This window comes from Sturnus vulgaris, chromosome 2 (assembly GCF_052056855.1).
Source record: "Sturnus vulgaris isolate bStuVul1 chromosome 2, bStuVul1.hap1, whole genome shotgun sequence".
In the NCBI taxonomy this organism is placed as follows: Eukaryota; Metazoa; Chordata; class Aves; order Passeriformes; family Sturnidae; genus Sturnus; species Sturnus vulgaris.
The window spans coordinates 69,712,582-69,730,578 of record NC_142244.1 but is presented as its reverse complement, the minus strand read 5'-3'; the positions used below and the strand labels follow the sequence as shown (position 1 = coordinate 69,730,578).

At 39.0% G+C, this 17,997-nt stretch overlaps 1 protein-coding gene across 3 annotated transcripts in view; it reads left to right on the top strand.

Annotated features, from left to right (window-relative positions):
* KLF12 (KLF transcription factor 12) overlaps positions 1-17,997 on the top strand; it is a 234,501-nt gene that overhangs the window by 46,235 nt on the left and 170,269 nt on the right. The window lies entirely within an intron of this gene.

Genomic DNA, 17,997 nt, shown 5'->3' with positions numbered 1-17,997 from the left:
CTGGATAGTTGGTGTCAGCTCTGGGGTTTGTTGTTTCATTCTGGTTTTTTTTGTTTTGCACTGAGTACTGCTGCCAGTTTCTCAGTTGCTGCTGGCTTATACAGAAATGTTGAATGCTGATTACCCCTGGTGTGATGCTACATGGGAGGGGAAGGTATGGTTGCTTGCCCTTGGGCACCTGATGCTGCAGTCCATGGAGAGCCGTGCTGGTGAGCATTCATTGCTGAGGGTGGTGGCTGCTCTGGAGAGATGCCCAAAGGTGCTGTGCATATAGTGAGCTGGACCAAGGCAGAGCTACTTTGCTTTCTTTGAGATATTTCCCAAGGATAGATCTGTCCCCCGACCCAAAACCAAGCATGACCTTCATGATTTACAGTTGAAATGCAGGCAGAATTTTCTACAATCTGATTCGTGTTTATTCTTGCTGTTTCTCTATAGAATCAGTTATACCACTGAAAAAAAATTAAAATTACTGATGTTGCTGAAAACCACAGTTTTAATGTGGAATTAAGTATTTTGGAACTGACATACAATCTGGACACTGTTATCTTTCTAGAAGGGAGAAGGAATACCATCTGAGGCTGTACCACTTTTGAAATTAAAAGATAACTGAATGTGTCCTCTCAGTGCTGTGTAGAATCTAACTTCAGCATCAAAGTATAATAATAGTTATGGATTCCATATGTAATTCTGCTGATGCAATCTGTGGAGTCTTGGGTGATTAGTATCATGTATGTGTCCTGGTACTTTGTTCACAGCTGATGGGAGACTACAGAAATCTGTTGCTCCTTCTGTTTTGTCCTGTGATCTGTATTCTTTGTTTGTACATAAAAATATGAAACTTTGTTTCCTTTTGGCATATATTTTATGTCTCAGATGGATTATACATGCTTACATAAACGTGTGCATAGAAGAAATCAATCCAAACTGGTGGAATTATTTTTACTTTGCTTTTCACATCTTGAAAGTTTACAAAGTCTTTGACAGAACAGTTGATTTGAGCTATTGAAGTCCCTTAGATGTAGTCTAATAGTATGTACTAGTGGTGGCACATGATTTACCACTGAAGTAATGCAGGTCTCTATTTTCAGTTGAAAACATTCTGTTACTTTTCTGGTGTCTGTACTAGTTGTGGCTATAGCTCTTGTTACGCTAGTTGGCGTCACGAGTATACGAACCCCGTGACACAGGAACTGATTTGTGTTATGGGAAAGCTGAACTGAGATAAATTCAGTGAGATAAATAAATAATAAACAGTGAGAATTAACAATGTGATTATTATTTCTGTGGTATAGTGCTTAAATATGAAGCTGCTGCCTTTTTTTACCTCTTTAGAGCTATGGGTATTGGGAGGCTTCAAGGTATGTTAGCGAATACATATAAATAGACAATGTATATTTTAACATACACACTATTTATGATTAGGTGTTCTGAAGAAAAATTGCATTTCTTTTTGAGCAGCTTATAAGGAAAATAGAATTTGGAGGGGCTTTTTTCATTCCAGCTGTAGGAATGCTAAAATTTGGGTGAAGCTTCCCTGAACTCTGGGTCTTAAAAAATTGTGTCATAGGAATGGAATATTTTTGTCCTCTCAAAAGCTATTGTCGAAGTCTTAATGCTTGGAAAAGCCTAATATACACAGGAAAAGACCCTCTGAATGGCAGAATGACATAGGTTGAAGAGTGTATCTGTAGACCATTCATTTGGTTTAGTCTCTACTCAAAGCAGGCCAAGTTCATTGAGATTGCTCCAACCCTTGGGTAGTCAAGTGTTGAGTATCTCCAAAAATGAAGATTCAGTCACCTTTTAGTCAATCTGTTGCAGTCTTTGATAACCTTTATCATAAAACCTTCATTTTCTAATTTCCTTAATCAAAATTCCACTTGCTGCAATTGTGGCCTTGACCTTGGGTTGTGTTTCTGCCCGCTTCAGAGAGGAGTTGGACTCAGTTGTCTTTGCACTGTATTAAGTAGTTGCAGAGATCACTGAGTTCCCCAAAAATTCTTCTCCTTCCTGAGGCTCAGCAGCTCCAGCTCTCACTGCCTGGCCTCAAGTCCACCACGTGTTTCAGCTTGGTGACCTGTCCTGGATGCTGTTGTATTCATGTGTGTCTTGTACTGGGAAGCTCAGCACTGGACCAGATGTCTCAGCAGAGCAGAGAGGAAGGATCATCTCTCTCAACTTCCTGATGTCGCCATAAGGCTGTTGGCCTTCTTTGCCCATATCTGACTGATGGTCAACTGTTCATCCACTGGGACCACAGCTCCTTTTCTGCCAAGTGTCTTGTTGGCCCCCAACGTGTACTGGGGCTTGGGGTTATTCCTCCTTAAGTGCAGGACCTGCCATTTGCCTTTGCTGAATTTCACAATGTTCCTGACAAAACATTTCTCTAACTTGCTGAGATCACTTTGAATGGCGGCACTGCCCTTGAGTGTACTCTGCCTCCCCAAATTTTGTTACCTGTAAACTTGCTGAAACTTTGTCCTGTCGTACCAGTTTTAATGAAGCTGTTGTACAGTGTTGGCACCCAGAAATTGGCTGCTAGTGGCACTTTGACTAGCTGGTGAATATATCATGAGGCCACGTGATTTAGCTATGCTGTGCAGACCAGTAATTGGAGGTGAAAGACAATTTATCTGGTGTCCGTGATAAAGCATAGTGGCTTTTTTTGCTTTGCTCTAGATAGCAATTTTAACCCTTCCTCTTCTAGACTGCTTATCTGTTATCTGATTTCTCTGGTTTTACGTGAAAATTTGTCTTGGCCATGCTTCTTCCTTGCACCTCTCCCTGTACGGTTTGCAACTTTGGAGGCAGGGTTTCCTGTTGGCGTGTGAAAGAAAACACTTAAGCTCAGGCTTGTTCACACAGGAAGGAATCGCTAAAAATGACAAAACTGGGGCACTGGAGTGTGAGCAAGAGAGCAAAAATTTAGAGATACACCTGTTTTAAAGGCAGTAGGTGGGCACAGTCACAAAAGAGCAGTCAGTTGCTGGACTCATCTGCTACTTCCCTGAAAAAAACTAACAAAGCAAAATAAATATAAAGTGTATTTTTCTGTTAGCTGTACTTTGCATATCCGTTTAATCCTTTAAAAGAAATTTTGTTTAGAACCCCAGTTTTATGCTCCAGGGTTTGGAGATTTCTTCCATGGTGCCAGTAAGCTTGATAGTCTTCCCTATGATTAACACACCAATGTTTCCATTTCTGAGGAGTGAAGAAAACGCAAATGCAGGAGAATGAGTTGCAGCAAATATATTTGTTTTCCTTCTTCACTTCTCAGCTGTATTCCAGTAATTTTTTTCCCCTTCTTACTCTTTCCTTTCCATTCCTGTTAGTCTTGCCGTCTCTTTTGCAAGTGTGTATTGATATTTCTTACTGCTTTTAACAGCATTGTTGTCTCATGTGACTGTAACATATAAGAGAAGATAATTAAAAGTTACATAATTGCTCCAGTGAAGTTGTATCAGTGAAAGCTTATGATAATGGATTTACTAATACCCTTTTAAGACAGTGCATCCCTATGCCGCAGTACAGCAGTGAAGCATTCTGTCTGACCATTACCCATCTAAATATCCTAAGAGCCAAAACTATCTTAACATTGTGTGATCAAATTATAGTAATATTAAATAAATTAGCTTATAAGGTCTTGTTATGCAATAGAAAAAAAATCCTGGTATTATTTGTGGTGACTCTCTGGGTGTGACTAATCAGATATAACTAAATCCCAAGAGATCAGAGGTATTTAGAAGTATCTGTAGATATAGCTTCTGCATGTGGTCACCTTAAGAGTGTCTACATTTTGTGTCTTTTTACTGCACTAAAAAGATCTTCATTGTAATTGTGAAACTAGTGTTGAGCGCATTCACTACTGACATTGCTGACATAGAGACTTGGGTGTAGATTTACACTCGCAGATTTACATATGTCTTTTTGTACCTTGAGTTGAGATGCATTGAAATTAAACAACAAAACAAAACAAAAAAAACAAAACAAAAACAAAAAAATCCAACCCAATAAACCAAAAAACCCCCAAAAAACAGAACGTGAACCAAGTACTGATTCATATTTCACTAGGGATCAAAACCAATTAGATCATCAGTTCTGCAGACTTCGTAATGACCTAGATGTGCCAGTATTAGAGTTCAGTGGTATCTCGAAACTTCATCTGACTAGGGTTAGCAATAGCCTTACCTCTCTGGGAAAATAAATTTAGCCAGGGGAGCATGGACTTCTGCATGAAGGAACTGCCCTTTGTCACTCCTGTTGTTTTTGGGGGGTATAGATCACAAAACTTGTGTACGAAGTCAGTTTTAAAGAAGCTGGAGGAATGATTGCTATTATGTATGGATTTTTTTTTTCAATTTAAAAGAATATTATACTGAGGAATGAAAATTTATTTTTCTTACATTCCGTCTTATTCTTGACAGCTAAAACTATCATTGAAGTTCATATTGCTTTCCATCTTCAAATATTTTTGCAGACATCCATCTATGATACTTGATCCGGAAAACATCCTTAAAAGACATTAGTCATATTTTTTAATTAGTCATATGTTGTGGGGTGGTTTAATCCTAATTTTGTGTTGAAAAATGTTTGTCTTTATGAGCAATTGAAGTAAATATCAGAGCTCTGGCAAGCTGTCAGCTCCATACCCTGAGTATTGTTCTATTTATGGTCTCCTAGTGGTATGAATGGTAAAGCAGATATTCTGTCTTTAGAATGAATCAGGATGAAACCTTGGTGCTACATGCAGATTTTATTTTCAAGTCCAGTGATTATTTTCCTGAAGCTTGTCTGTAATAGATATAATAAAAATGGAATATTTTTTTGAGGTAATCACAGTAGTGTGAATTGCTAGGGAGAGACTAGATGATCTTTTGAGGTTTCCTCTATCCTATTTTTTACAATTTGTGTGAATTTTCCATTGATGGCTCTTTAGGTGGCAACAGAGAAAATGAAATTGTGAAAGCAAGAGAGGGCCAGGTGATGAAGATCCTGATCTGGCATGCTGCTGGCAGGAGTGGAGGAAAAATTCAGATGCTCTTCTAGCTGTGCAACCCCTTCCTGCTCAATTATTTCGGTTTGGGAGCAGCTTGGAAAATGCCATGGTCTTGTGGGATTTTGCCTCCAGAGTGGTTGCAGCTTCAGCTCAAGTTAATGTACACCAGCTGCTTGAAGCTTAAGGTTTGCTTAATAGAGTGTAAATGCCCCTCACTTTTCTGAAAGGCTAGTTTAGTCTTGGTCTAGCTTGGGAGATGGGAGATGACGTCAGTGGGAAGCTGAGTTCTGGAGTGGTAGAACTCAACACAGCTACATCTTGTTCTTGCTGCCCATCCCTCCAAAGGAGGCATGTTAAGACTAGATACTAAGTCTTCTGTCTTGAGAATTTATTTTTCTTCTCTTTCCCGAATCCAGAAACAGTGCTAGTCTGAGTGCAGTGGGTGCAGGGTATGAAGAAGCTCATAAGAGAGAGAGCAGGTACTGTGGTTGCCCTTTATGGCACGCTGGTCCTCAGGAAGCTTCTCAAGAGCAGCTTCTGTGAAACTTCTGCATCACTGATACAATATAGAGATACTTGTTTTGTGGGCATTTACAGGATAGTAGGAGGATGTTTGTGAATGTCATCCCTGTGGTATTAATACAAATGTGCTTCTGTATTTAGATAATATGCTCCTCCTGAACTCATTCAATAGAGTGTTTCCTTGTGGGCTCTTTTCAAATGCAGATAAGAAAAACAGCAATAAAGAAAATATGGCATTATTTCTTTCAGTACATGTTTGTAAGAGCTTACTTGTATTTGCTGACATACTGCAGGTTAAGATGTTTTCAGTTAAGCTTGTGGCTTTTTGGTGAATTTGCTTATTAGGAAGCCAGACCTCTCTACTTTTCATTTTGAAATGATGCTGGCTTGTTCTAATCCTTCTCCGCTTGTCAAAGCCCTTTCAACTACTGGCTCCATTCCATGAGATTTTTTTCCATAAAAGAGGATGACTTAACTATATTTGATGCCCTTAAGATTAAGGGCTTGTCGAGATTTGTTGACTGCTTGACACTTGTATTTTAGTGTGCCGGCTGTGCGCAGCAGGATGTGGAAGCAGAACGGAGGAAGGATCACTGGACTCATCTCACGTTGTTGTCACTTGGTCAATTGGTAAAGGAAACAGAGATGAGAAAAGTGGGCTTTCTCTGTGTATCAGGTTGGAAAAGCAAAATAATCTGACTAATGCGTGAATGGGATTAAGAATAAAAGTGGTGGAGCTGGTGAAAATGGGCCTTAAATGTAAGAAGCCTTTCTCTGTTAGCCCACCCCAGCTGTAAGCTTTGATTTGGTACCAAGGCCTGATGGGCCAGGGAGGGATAGTAAATCTGCCTGTGCTAAATATGGCCCTGTTGGGAGCAGTTTGAGTTTTAACCCTATATGTGCATTCCCTGTGTGGGTTTGTAGAAATACCTGCATGCATTTTTTTAATTTACTTTTTTCCTTTTTTTTTTAAGACCAAGCTGTGAAGGGTCTAGTAGAGCACAGACATTGTTTTAACCTCCATATTTTCTCCCATATGAACTTCAAGCCTATAACACTGATTTTTGTTGTGTTCTTTTGAAACTGCAAATGCACACTTAGGGGATTCTTATTTTCAGTGGTTTACTTTTTTATTATCTATAAAACTTGGTCTGTGTAACCAAAATTTATGATTTTTATTTTTATTGACTTATATTACTTTTTCCCATATATATTGAAATTCGTTTGATTTCCTTTCCCCTCCCAAGAGGCTAACCTTTATTTGGTTTTTCTAATCTTTAATTCATTGCCTTATGAAAATCATCAAGTCACAACCTGCTGCATAATATAAGTCTGAATTACAGTTAATTAAAAATAGATATTTGTAATGGGTATTTTAACAGAATCTTAATTGTGGTAACTCTACAGGATGCAACTCAGTAGGGGTTATCATTAGGATGATGACATTTGCCACTTGTGGGAGTGTAAGTTGCTTGCAATATTCCTTATGTTTATTACAAAGACTATTGCAGCTATCTCTGCTTTTAATAAAACTCTTCTCAGAATGTCTTAACATTCCAACATGCAGCAAAATTTGCTGTTCGCTTCTGGACAGCAGTTAGTACTTTGATTGTGTGTGGTGGTGTTAGTAACTGGAGTTTGCTCTTGTGGTGAGGCTCATAATTGCTTCATCTTAGGTAACAAAACCTTTCCAGCAGGAGAACATTGTGAGACAGGTTCTGTTTCATGGTGACTTGGAGTATGTAGCACCAGCCACCTCTACAGCTAGCAGTGAATTCAGAATATTGAAAACTCAGAATGTGAAGAACAGGGAGTATTTGTACCTAATGAATAATCAGGAGCACAGCTTAGGATATAGAATAAATAATTAGCTTTTGTATTAAAAAAGAAACCCGGCCTTGAAATCTTTCATAGTAATGGATTAAACAGCAGGATGGAGTCAGGATTTGGCTTTCTAGTGGGAATAAAGTCACTTTCAGTGAAACTGAGAGGGTTCTTGTTGGATTAGTGCCACTGGATGAGTGGTCTGCCCAAGAATGAAGCTCAGCTAAGAGGTTGAAGGGAGAGCTATGGTAAGAGTAGTGCTGAGGGTAGGTGGGACAAGTCACAGAGGAGTGTTGGGCTCACAAATTCTACGTTACTATGTTTCAGATTATAATTTTAAGTTCTTTTGAAGCCACTGAATGTCAGGCAGTGTAACACGAGACTGCTCACTCCATGGGGTGAGGGCAGGGTGGTTTGGTTACCAGACTCACACCCCTGAAGGGTGGGGCTGTGGAGGTGCCAGTTATGGCACCGATGCTGGGGTGTGCATGGAGGCAACTGCATTTGAGCTGCAGAAGCTGCCAACTCACCTACCAGAAGCCTATTCTGGAAGCAGGGGAGGTGGAAAGGGATGTCCAGTGGTTGAGAGGGGAGCACTTCCCTCCTGGGCCAGGACTCTGTGTCTCAAGGGTGACTAAAGGGTTCATGAACCTGAGAGAGATGGGAGGATCCTTAAGGCTTGAGATGGACAAGTGCAATGTTTCTGTGTTGGAGTAACATGGAAAGAAGAAACTGTGTCACCAAAGTGGGTAGTTGGTAGAAAAGGCAGGGCTAACTTCAAGACACTGACAGTGGATGATGGGCAGCTGTTTGAAATTGGTAAAATAGCAGAAGCTGTGTTGGCTGTCTCTTATATAGTCGACTTACAGAAATATTTTTCAATAGTTAATCTAATTTAGGGCTTACTCATAATGGCAAAATACCAGATAGGTGTATCCCTGGCAATAAGCTGAGGATGGCTATACCCCAGTGCATCTTCGGCTAACGTGTCTCCTGTTGCCAGTTGAACTGCTTTAAGCCCTTGAAGTCATGTATCATGGCAGGTGTTACCTGCAAATCTAAAAAGTAATCAAAGGGAACTGATAGAAAAACAAAAGCTTTGATTGTCAAGGAGTTGCTGAATTTAATCCTCGGGGAAGTGGTGAGTCTAGTTGTTCATGCCATTCATGGTATTCTGAGTCAGGATATTTTCTTGGGGTTGTGGATCATGGTGGTTAGGAAAAGATAGGTTTTTTTTGGTAAGAAGGCAGCTTAATTCAAAACAGCATCCATATTGTCACATTGTTTTTGTTACATATGGGGAGTATTTAGGAGGAAGAAAAAGAAAATGTTTCTCCTCAGTAGTATTGCCTCTGGTTTTCATGTCTCTTGTGATTAATTATGTTTATTAATTTATTTGTTGCATTCTCTTCCCTGAAAGATAATTAACTACAATGAGTCCACTTTCCACTATAGTAGTGGTAATATTGGGAGCATGAAGTCGGGGGTTGATTGTTTTCACTGGGGTGACACAGAGTATGGGATCAGCAGCCTGGCCAAGTTTGGGAAAAACCTTGGTCTTTGCAATTCTGTGTTTCCCCGTGAAATACAGGACTTTTTCATTGCAGTGTTTTTGTCTCTCATTTAGTAAATCAGGCAGTGTGACTTTCTTAGCATTCTCAGTTTCTGATTTTTGTAATAGATTTTTATGGTGGTGTCTATACAACTGATGATCTTTGGTGTATGGGAAACTTAGCATGGCTTGTTTCATCAATTTCTGCTTGACAGAAGTATTTAACCAGCTCAAGTTACTTTTCTTTTCCTTTCTTCCCTATAAGCTTTTGTAAAAATGGTATGCTTTTCCAGGTCCTCCTGGCTCCATGGGAATGGTGTCTCCTTAAGTCTTTAAATTTAGAGTGTTTGATCAGGAAAACAAAGGAAGCCAAGGCTGGTTTAAAAAACCAAAGCTCTTAAAACTTAGAGTCCCCTTCACTTTGCAACTAAGTACTGTTTTATCTAAAATGCTTTTTGGTCAAAAGCAGTTGCTGGACTGGCTGCAGTGACAGTGACTCAGGCCCTTACACTGCCTCTTTCTGTCCTTTAGCTGCAGAGCCATGAAGGGCAGCTAGCGCAGGTGTGGGTGTCTGTCAGTAGGTGAGATGAACCTGTCACTTGGCAAGGACTTGAGCTGCTAAAGTGGCTCTTCAGGTTATGGTTTCTGGGCTGTGAATGTGAACAATTGCCAAGCCACAATTAAGGGGGTTGTTTGCCTTTGTTGGTCTGCAGAACGAAATGTCACTGGCTTGCTCCATGCAGATGGTGAGTCCTGCAGGCTGCTGCAGTCATCTCAGTAGGAGACTGGAAAGTACAAATTACCTTTGGAAATCAGGCTACTTCTGGATTTTGGACTCAAGTACGTATTCAGATTTGCAGATTAATATTCCCTTGGAATACGGTGTGAAATTATTTCCCAACCATCTCCTTCTCCAAAGGGGAGAAGCAAATATATTTATGTCTAAGCAAGGTCAGGTAACTAGTCAGGGCATTTGTATGTCCTGTCAAAAATATGAGGGCTGTTGGAAAAAGGAGAAAAATGGCAAGGCCTAGGGAGGGTGATGGGATATAATACAGGTATGTATTGGGTGGATCTCCAGACAGATGTACTATTTCTTAAGGTTAATGATGGCTTTTTCTGAGCTTTACCATGTATTGGGAAGCTTGAAAAGCTGGGATGGAGAGTTTTCAGTGGAAATTCTCTAGGATCAGTACAGAGATACATTTTGTTCTTCTCATTCCTTCCAAAGGCATCAAGAGCATGAGTATGCTTCAGTGATTTTCTCTGGGTTTCAGATTGCTACTGAAAGATCAGTAGCTGCTGAATCTGGTAGTGAAGCTGCTGCAAGCTGGTCAGTGCCTGATGGAAATGTTGTATTGACAGATTTTGGGATTTCTCCGTTTTCTGTACCTTTAACCTCTAATATGCTGAGAGATGATTATTAGTAATAATGCCAGTCTGCATTTTTAAAAGAAGGGCAGGCTAGGAGAAAAGACATTAAAAATTATTAATTGAAACACTTGTGGTCAATTGATCAATTTTAGAGAGTGTACTTTCCTATTAAAATAGACACTCATCACCCACATTTGTAGGATGCCAGCCAAATAGGCTCCTTATATTGATTAATAGCATCACTGGTGTCATGTAGTGCCCCTCATTTAGAGCCTGATTATGTAACTACACAGTCACATAGATATGATGCTGTAGATACCATGCTGTTTTCATGAAAAAGGATTTTATTGATATAGTTCTAATGGAAAGCAAAAGAAGGGGGCCCAAGTTGTCAAAAATGCAGTGTTGGAATTTGTTGTGGGTTGTGCAAAGGCAGGAATAGGACCTGAACATCATTATCCACTATGCAGAGCAGTATGCATTCAGCTTATGACTTTATTTCTTGAAAGCGTAACTTTGAGCCTGGTAGTTGGCTTTCTTCAGTGTGTATCACAACTTGGAATAGCATTTTCTTGGTTTTCTTTGTTCTTTTTTCCCTTTAGGGTAAATTGTGGAAGCCTGTCCTCTCTTAGATGCTGTGGCTGTAGCTAGAGAGGTCAAGGCCACCTCATAACTAGTGCCACCTCTGCTTTGGAGGATTAAAACAGATTTGTTTAAGCAGTTTGGGTTTTTGCTAACTTACCTTGCATTTATTGACACAGTGAGGTAGAAGTTGCGTGTTTGGTGATGTATAAACTTGAAGCTTGTTTAGCTTTTTTCTGTTGCTTGTGGGAACAGTTTTATTCCTTCTTTTAAAGGAATTTTAAGGGCCACAACTTCTCCGTTTTTGCTTATTCTTTAAGTGGCTTTGCTGTGAAATTTGGCTCAGAGTGCTTGACATTGTGGTGATCTGCATGATATTTTGTCCATGGTAGGATGGTGGTTACTGCTGTTTTCTAACTTTTTTTACGGCATCTTGCACATTGTGAAAAGGGAAGACATCCCAGGGTGTATCCCTAAGTAAACTGGTTCTTAAGGTCTGGTCATTTCATTTATAATTGCATACAAGTGTGAGGATTGTTCTTCTGGTGGTCTCTGGGATTCAGCAGCATCCTAACAGAAGATAAAGAAAATCCTTGTTTTATTTTTTGAATGAGTTAGAATATAAAATATTATATTGCAACTTTGAGAAGAGCGAGTAAGTACTGCTGCCTGTACCTCAAGTAAAGCTTGCTCAATTCTGGACTAAGCATAGACCTAGTTTGAGTAAAAGCATTTAACCAGAAGTGGGATAATGGGTGGTAGTATCTGGTAATGCTAGTCTGTATAATCAGTGCAAAATAAGAGTAGGAAACCTATTAAGTTAGGATCTTACCTGTGCAGCATCTATTGTGTCAATCCAGTCTTGATGGAACTCTCCTGCTGGACAGGTTGGTCTTTTTCTCTTCCCCCACTGCAGAGATATGGAAAAATCACTACCAGGTCTCTTCCTTCTTATCCTCCTTGAGGTATAAGCAGTTTTCCTGTGGTTTGCCTTCCTTTTCATTTGAAGTTTGACTTCATTTTTAGTACACTTAATTGCATTTGTTTCATCTGAAGTCCAAACAAAATGTAGAAACAGAACATACATAATCCCAATCTGAAATTAGGAATAACTACATCAAAATATTTAAATGTTATTTTAAATACTTCTTTCAGATGCTCATAAGCCCTTACGAGTACAAATATTGAATAATTCTTATATGGAGAGTAATATATACTGTTTGCTGAAAAAAGGGGAAAAACAAAGTCTGAAGGGAAAAAGATGACTTTTATATTAATTGCAGTTCTTTGTGAATTCAGAAATGGAGTTAGGCTTTTCATCCAGACTTCAAAATGTGTGTTGTTTGAATGATATACTTGAAACTTTCTGCACATTCCTTCAGAAAATTATTTACAAAAAAAACTTAATTCACCAAAAATTTGTGGACTGGCCGTGTGCATATTTTTATATTAATATATACATATGCATTATATATATGTGTGTGTATATATATGTATTTTTTAAGCTACAATTTTTGTAACAAGAAAAGGCTCCTCAATGTCAAGTCCTTTGACATTGTGCACAGTCTAGTAAATAAAATTTTAACTCTGAGTTTGAACTGTGTGCAAGGATAAGGTGGTGAACTGACAGACCTTGTCCTGCACTGTAACATGAGCATTTCCATATGTCAGAGAAGCTGCCCAAAGTGATAGGTGTGTTTATCACTATTTGTTTAATTTGGAGCTAATTAAAAACAATGTCATTCTGTTTAAGCTAGAATTGTGAAGGGAGTATCAAGGTTTCAGAGCTAGCCATTCAACTCTGTGTGTTGAAGTTGACTACTTTAAGAATAAGAAGTCAAGGAGTAGTATTTGACTGTGTTTTTCTCTGCTCCCTGCAATTTATTACACACTTCTAGGTTGACCACTGATTATTACCTAAATCCAGTCTTTTGAGGACTCCACTACTTTTCCGGAGTTTAAGTCTATTCTACATTTATGATATTATCAGTGTGCACATACACTTTCTAATTTCATTTGTGTACATTGATGCAGTAGCAAGGCTTTTAAAGTGTTACTGAAAGACCGTCTCTTCCTGAAACTTTAATAGTTGTCAGACCAGACGCTTAAGTTCTAGGGAGAACAAATTGTTCTTGGAATTCATCTTGAAGACTCAGGTCTGGGATTTACCCTTGAAGCTGTTCAGTCCGGAATAATTCATTAATGTCAAATAAAAGACCCTGTAAAGAATAATGTTTATTCCTCTAAGCCTCTGCTGAAGGACTGTGTAAGCACTTCTTGAATGTTTAGTATAAACCTTTTAAAGTGAAGAGTGGGAGGAACATGGCATGATGGTTGTGTGTTTGATTAATTGTTCATGCACATTTGGCCTACTATATGCTTCTATCTGTGGAAACCTCTTGTCATATATAGTGGTTGGGGGAAAAGTACCCCAAGCATCAGGAAAACCATTACTATATGGTCAGGTAGCTAAGGTTGTATTTACTTGTGCTGCCATGATTGCAGTGGCATTGAGATCATTCTGGTTTGGCATGAATATATTGGAGGCATTGTCCCATAAAGGTTCAGCAAATATTGGGATAGGTATTTAGGAGGAGGTGCATCACCCCCATCCCAGACTCCTCATGTTAGGTGCCCTAGGGACCAAGCAGGTGACAGAGTTGCTGCTTCTTACTTTGAATCCTAATGTACTTTAGTACATGTGTGTGTCTCTTCTCAGTGCTAGATGTCATTCTTTGTGGGAGTCTGGATAAGTATTTCAGTCTTTAGGAGTTCAAGAGATCTAGGTATCACCTAGCAACAAGCATCTCACTCTATACATCCTGCTTCTCTTTACTTTTATTAAAAGTATCTGAAAACCAGAAGTTGAAGCATTAAGGTAATTTTCAGAAATATTTTGAGCAACTTTAGGTATTTTGTTAGGACGTTAGAGCAGAGCAACAAAGATGTTGGCATGGGGGCTGGCATCTGAAAGTAAGTAACTGTATGTTGTTTGAACAGCAATCGCATTAAACTTCAGCTGGAAACAGAATAACCCTTATGATCACAGTTGTTAGGATGCATAGCAAGTGATCCTTCGGTCTTGTGAGGTCTGCAGTTACACTTAACCTAAACTGAGTGAGTTTTTAGGCTGTACTATGTGGCTCGTCATGCAGCTTGTAGTGACTGCTGGTGGGACAGTGTCTTATGTTGGAATTTAAAATAATTTTTTTTGCAGACAGCTTTGTGGTAAAGCATATTGGCTAGTTGCAGTTGCAGTGGTACAGCACTCAGGTGTATTGGCTAGTTTCATCTACAGCGCTCAGTTTACAAAGGTCCTGGGGACCAGACCAAGTCAGGAAAGGGAGACACTTGAAGGTGTCGGGATATGCTCAGTACAGTACTGGACTGTATGCCAACATCCCATATCCCTTACCAGTTTTAAATGTTAAGGACTGTTGTGGATCAGCTCTGTAGCTTGTGGTTAATGTATGTTTTATCTGTAGCTTGTGCAAAATGTCACTTTATGGAGTTTATGAATGTCCCTGCAAGAGTCAGAAACTTAGGGAAAAAGGACAAGTGTGTGGCTACAGTTATTACGAGGGTAGCTATCCTTAACACTGGTTTGAAGATAACCTGTGTTCCTTCATCTCTGAATAGTGCTGAAACTGAGCTTTCAGTGATCCTGCCTTATCTGATGGCCAGGGTAGTCTAGGTGAGTCTGGGAGAAGTCATGGTGTTTTTGGGGAAGTTTGGTGTGACTCAGGCCTTTTGAAAGGGGTTGCAGAAGTCAAAATACAGATCTAAGGGCTTTCAATAAGAAAAATGCATACTTTAAAAATAAAATAGATGATGTAAGAAGGTGACTAGCCCCCTTATGCCCAAATAAGGAGTTTGTTTTGTAGAGAGAAAAGTTAATAAATCCTGATTCAGCAAATGACTTAACTTTGGAAATAAGTTGGTGTTTTCCAAATACATTTTCCTATACCTATCTGAATTAGAAAAGAGTAAAAACAGCACAATGAGTAATTTTTTCTGTATCAATGTGAGTGTCCTTTAAATCTACCAGTGTGTAAAAGATAAGTAGAAATTATACCAATGCAAACTTTTTTTTTTAATGAACTAATGTGGGTTTATATTGGTGATTTTATATGAACTAATGTGGGTTCAAAAGTGTTCTGTTTGTAAAGGTATGGCTTCCTCTGCACTCTTAGGGACTTCTGTTTTTCGTGAAATATGCTCAGCATGATTGTGAAACTCTTCTCATGCTCCTTAATGTGGTCCAGGAGTCTTGCTCACCTCCACCAGGTGGTGGCCAATACTAGTCACGGTGAGACTACCAGGACATCTAATCTGATCAAGACAAGTTTTCAAAATGGACTAGGTGCAACCAAATTTATTTGGTTTTTTCTTGCTTTAGAAAAAGGAATCTGATCTTTTATGGTATTCACAAGCTTTATAAACTCCTGGGGTCTGAAACCACTATTTTAAGGTGATAGGCTTTGGATAGAAGAGGACACAGAAGTGTTTCCTACTTTGGGTAGAAGAGGACATCATTCTGTGCTTGCTATTTAAATTTCTTTCTTTTGTTTGAAAATGATGGTTTGTGCTTTACTCTGTGATTACTTAGAGCCTTTTGGACTTAAAGGTTTCAAATCGGAAATATTGTCCAGGTGTCTAATTGGGTAGATTTTCTTCTGCTATAAAACCTGCTTGATGCAAATGGAAGATGTTTCTACTTGGACTTCAATGTTGGATTTCATATTCCTGATAGTAGAAAGTACCATTTCACTGTAAGGGACTGAAAATCAAAGTCATGATGGTGACACGTGTGGCAGAATGGATGGTCCCTTTTTTCATATGCATTTCAAAGTCCTTTTGTAAGAAGTCAAAGCTTTTCAGCACTTTGCAAATGTTTTGCCTGATTTTCCAAAGTTACTAGTTAAATGTAATTTTCAGAGGAAAAATCTCCTCAAAAGCAGCCTAAAATAGAAGCCCTTCCGTAGAGGAGAACACCCCAATGGTGCAAGGATGTGGGCAGTTTAGTGCTTGTTAGTTGTGCAGACCTGAAGAGAATTAAAAAGCAAACCCAGTTATTTGTCATTGCTAAAGAAGTAGCTTTTCTTGGTAGCTTGGACATGATTTAATAAGGCAAGACCAGCTACAGCTGTGGCTGGTTTGGATAGTGGTTTGTTAGTTCTGAAACACAGACCCGTGTTTGCTGTGTCACCATAGCCACCGTAACATAATAGGACTCCAGCGCTGGTGTGTAACTTGAAGCTAAGTTGTGTTGTAGGAATATGTGTGTCTGTGTGCATGTAGAGAGGAGTAATGATGAGAAAACCTGGAGAACTGGAAACAATTACGGGTCAAACTCTGTCTTCCTCTCATGGAGACTCCAAAAAGCTTTTAGATACATTGCATTTAATTTAAAAAAAGGAAATGAGTAAGTCATTTCCTGTTCAGGTTAGATGACCACATCATGTAAGTCCAAGATATGGAAAATGTGGTCCAATTTTCCCATTTTTGGACAAGAGCATGGAGGAAAGAGCAGAGAGAAACTCAAAGGTGTTTCTTCAAGTGTGCAGTTTTAAAAGGAAAAAAAGGAATCTACTACATGAAATTTTGAAGTAATGCAAATAATGCCAAAGAAGATTAACAGAAGGGAAAGAGAGTCTACAAGATGCATGAGAGAGCACAAATGGTCTACAACAGTTAGCATGCTTACAGGCTATGGTATTTAGTTACATTTAGTTAAGGCAGTGTTTGTGGTGATTTTGCAGCTTTCTATAATTCATACAAATATTTGAAACTTGCTTTCTTCTATCAAACTTAATATTTTCTTAGAAATAAAACCTGAATGCATGATGTTTAGTCAGTATGATAGTAGCACACTATATGAATGGACTATTTATATTTTCTTAAGGGAGCTTCTTGTCTTCTTTTCACTTAAAAGTTTGTGTAGTATCTGGAAACCTGTCATGTTGTCATATATACAGCAGTAATGAAATACTGGAATGTGGTTTAAAATCAGGCATCTGATGTTCTGCTGGTATTTGAAGGATGACCTTGTTTTGAATGGTAGAAAAATAACAGCAGATTGTTTATAATAACTCTGACAGCAGATTTAGATTCTTGACTTCACACCATTTCCATTATTAAGAGAGACATATGTAAGTAGTGTTTGCTCCCAGATACATGCACATATTCTGTCAAGGGGTTTAAGACATCCTGTCTATTATTTAAATTTTGGACATCTGAAGATTTTCTCCCCCAAGGCTTTTTAAAGAAGTTGGACTACCGGGTTTGTTTATTTTCTTAATCCTGAAGGAGCCTCACAAAACATAGAAAAAAAGAGTCAACAAGGAATTCACAAAGAATCTCTGCATGCTTTTTTCTTTTATAGATTAACATGGAATCAGATGTTTGGAGTAGGAAGGGACTTAATGTTCATCTAGTTCCAACCTCCCTGCCATGGACAGAGATTCCACCCCCTAGGTCAGGTTGCTCAAAACCTCATCCAACGTGGCCTTGAACACTTTTGGGGACTGAGCATCCACAGCTTCACTGGGCAATCTGTGCCAATGCCTCGCCACCTTCACAGTAAAAGATTTATTTCTAACATCTCATCTACATTTCTCCTCATTTAGTTTGAAACCTTGTCTTATGGTATGTGCCCATGTAAAAAGCCCTTCTCCAGCTCTCTTGTAGCCCCTTTAGGTGCTGGCAGGAGCTGTAAGGTCTCCCCAGAGCCTTCTCTTCTCCAGGCTGGACAGCCCTAACTCTCAGTTCCTCTTCACAGGAGAGATGCTCCAGCCCTCTGTTTGTCTTTGTGGCCCTCATAACTAAACTAATCATATATCTATAGGAAACCCTGAAAGAAATACATATTCAAATTTTGTAGTGGTCTTGGACAGTTTTTTATGTATTACTGTTGGGACTGTGCATAGTATTTCTGGGAAATACAGTAGGAAATACTGGTAAAGAATATTTGCCCTCTGTAGCTGCTGGAAGGTTTACCTGTGAACACAGAGTACTGGTACATAATGGACTCAGAAGACTAATTAAAGCATATAGTGAGCTGAAATAACAGCTCAGAAGTTATAAACACAGAGCTTTGACTAAAATCATTAGTTAAGAGGAAACATAAGACTCTCTTCAATAT